Raw genomic sequence first — 3161 nt, forward strand, 5'->3', positions numbered from 1 at the left:
ACATACCTGTTGGGACCTTGCTCAATTTCTGAGAAATGTGAGAGTTTTTACAAGCGGCTGATCTTTTTTTTTTCCCCTTCCTGTTTTTACTGTCTCTAGATAGGACGGGAAAGGAGCGAACTGGCCCTTATGTCCAGCAAGAGGGATAGAGGCTAGACCGAAGGGAAATCTTTTTGCTAGGGAAGGCGGTAAACAATGGAATGAGTATCCCGGGGAGGATGTGAAATCTTCTTGGGATCTTGACAGACAGGGCCAAAGCCCACTTGCCTGGAAGGGATAGGTCTTGTTCTGCCAGAGAGAGGGGGTCAGACAAAATGACAGCCGCGGTGGCAAGCTGCAGAACACCTGGGCGGAGGGAGGCGGAAAGAAAGCTCCCGTGTCTATGTTTTGCTAGGGCTGGGAGGCGAGTGGGTGTGCAGACACACTGTCCAGGTTAAGTACAGGGTAGTGCTGGGCACAGGCTGGACTGGAAGACGCTGAGTTATTGCAGGGTCATGCCACACAAGCTGTTACAGATGCAACAGCCCGGACCTTTCCCCTTTCCTCCCTCCCCTCACCAGCCCCACCCACCCCCTCGGAACCCCCTCCCCACACCTTTCCCCGCCTCTCGCCTCGCCCCGCCCCGCCCTTCAGCGGCCTCAGCGCGCATGCTCCCTCCTCCCGCAGTGTAACCTGGAGATTTAAAAGCCGCCGGCTGGCGGGCGTAGGGGGTGGGGAGGGGGGAGGGGGGGCAGTTCTGCACGCGCCGCTTGGGGCCCAGGGTGACAGCCGCGCGCCACGGCCAGGTAGGAATGCGCCTTGCGCTCTCTCCGGGGACAGGGTCTCCGGGCCGGAGGGAGAGCAGAAACGAACGCCCTAGACTCCCGCGGAGGCGCGTGCTCTGCCCCCCGCGGGATGGGGGGCTGCCCCGCGGGGGAGCTGCAGTGAGTCCGCCCGGCTTTCTGGCGCCCGCCCTGTAGTCCAGCTGCACGCTGTGCATGGAGGGGCGGAACGAGGGGAGCGCTGGACGCCCTCGGGGATTGGATCTCCCTAGTGGAGATCTAAGAGGCACCCCGGGTCCCAGACTCTCCAGGCCGGGCCGTGGGGGGCGGAGGAGCTCCTCCCTGGGGATTGAGGCTGACTGGTTGCACGCTCGCTCCTCTTGCAACCTCCCGCGTCAGAGTTTTCTTTGGAAAGTTGCATTTATTTTCTTCCCTTGTTTCTGCCTCACCGGAAAGGGGGAGGATGAGTCACCGCGGGCGCTCACAGTCCCGGGCACTGGGGGCGCAGGGGAAGGGGCTTGTGGTCCGTTCGCGGACTTGGGCGCCCGAGCAGTTGCAGGGGTCCCCGACAGCCTTGGTGGGAGAATCCTTCCGAGGAGCTCCTAGGGAACACCTCGGGATGTGTGAAAAGGTCGCGGGTCACCTGGGGGACGTTTCGCCTGAGAGTGAGATGCCCCGACTTTTGTTCTGACCAAGGTTCCTTGGGGGTGAGCCCAACCGTTTTCTGGAGCTTCGTGCTCCGTCTCTGGAAAGGGGGTCAGAAGGAGAGGGAGCAGAGAAAGAAAACAGAGGCACCCTCCTGTCCCTTGCTTGTCTCTTCGGGCTGGTGTGGGGATGGAGAAGGTATCCAGTAAGAGGTCCTGGGACAGGTGCATCCAGCAAAGTGGATGCAGGAATCCCCTGCCCTCTGCAGACATTCCCGCAGTTTTTAGTTCAGAGGTTAGTTTTGGAGAGCCCCGCAGAGGGTGTTCCCAGGAGGGATGTGTGTGTTCCAGGCTTCCCCTTTCTCCTTGTCTCCGTCAGTGACCTGAGAGGGGCGAATTCTGATCTTTGACTTCTAACCTACCCTCCACCTGCTACACAGAACTCTCTTCCCTCTGTGGTTGCTGATCTCCCCACCCCTTCCCTAGGGCTAGGGTCCCGCGAGGGGTGTGGGTTACCCGGTAAGGTGCTTGGAGTTGGAGGTGAGGAGGAGTTTGGCTTAGTGAGTACCTGGGTTGAGGGATCATCCTTCAGCAGCTGACACAGACCTGATCCCGTGAAACAGGGGCTAAGAATAGCCCTGGTACTGCGCTCATTCTTACTCTTTCCCCTGGAAGAGGGTCAGAGTTAGTGAATCCACTTTTCTCATAAACTGAGGAATGGCATTGGGGTGGGATTTCAGGGAGGAAGTTTCTGTGCATCTTGGATCTGGCTAACTTTAGAGAGAGGTCAGGTTATGTTCATTGGCTACAGGAGGGGTACTGGTATCCTGCTTGGGAGTGGCAAATTGTCAATGTCGGAAGAATTAGAAACTAGGTGGGTTAGGAAGGCAATGAGAAACCTGAGGAAGGTAGAAACAATCTATTATTGCTTTAGTGACCGTGGGATTGTTTAACAGCTAACTTGTCCGGCTAATTTGTACTTTCCTCCAGTCCTCAAATATACACATATCTCCCAGTTTACAGTAGTCTGATTCTCCTTTCCTGAAAGAGGGTTCTGGGAGAATAAAGTTTGAGTCACCAGGATGAATCTGGAGATAAAAATACAGCTGCAGATGAAAAATACAGCTGTGGAAGCACAAGGCCCCAGTTTGTGTGGGGGGGGGGGAGGTAGTTTTCCTATATACTCATGATCCACTTGTAGTGAGCTCTTTTTCTCCTCTGAGTAGCTAGCAGACCTGAAGGAAGGAGAAGGAAAAAATGAGAAATCATGGAAGGGAAGTGGAAGGGGGAGAACAGGGCAGAGAAGTCTCTCCCAAGGTCACTTGAGCAGCTGTGGAATGAGTATGGGGATCCCTGTATGGCACACTGGGGAACACACTCCTTTCTTACATGGACCGAATCTTCCTCCAAATCCTCCCACCCTTCCTCTGGTTGTCTCTACTTTGGCACAGACCCTGGAGCTATGCATATGATTACTTGGTGTTCTAGGTACAGATAGTAAAGTTAAAGGTCACCACTCAGCATTCAGGATTGGGTCATCTGTCAGCCTTCTGGAGAAGCCTTGATTCCACAGATGAACCTTGCTAGATTGGTAGTACTATTATATAATACACACTCACACGTGTACACCCACACACACTAATAATAATAATAGCTATCATTTATATAGTCATGAAAACCTGAGTTCAAATCTAACCTCAGACATTCCTTGTGTGACCTTAATCTCTGTTAGCCTCAGTTTCCTTAATTGTAAAAT

General features: G+C 54.4%; 1 protein-coding gene across 1 annotated transcript in view; it reads left to right on the forward strand.

Annotated features, from left to right (window-relative positions):
• Positions 1 to 721: 721 nt before the first annotated feature.
• Positions 722 to 3161, forward strand: part of SLC45A3 (solute carrier family 45 member 3) — a 30636-nt gene continuing 28196 nt past the window's right edge. The window contains exon 1 of the mRNA XM_027870654.1: positions 722 to 785. The gene's annotated coding sequence lies outside the window, so the exon portion shown is untranslated. The remainder of the gene's footprint in view (positions 786 to 3161) is intronic.

The sequence above is a fragment of the Vombatus ursinus genome, unplaced genomic scaffold (genome assembly GCF_900497805.2).
Source record: "Vombatus ursinus unplaced genomic scaffold, bare-nosed wombat genome assembly UNPS02014798.1, whole genome shotgun sequence".
In the NCBI taxonomy this organism is placed as follows: Eukaryota; Metazoa; Chordata; class Mammalia; order Diprotodontia; family Vombatidae; genus Vombatus; species Vombatus ursinus.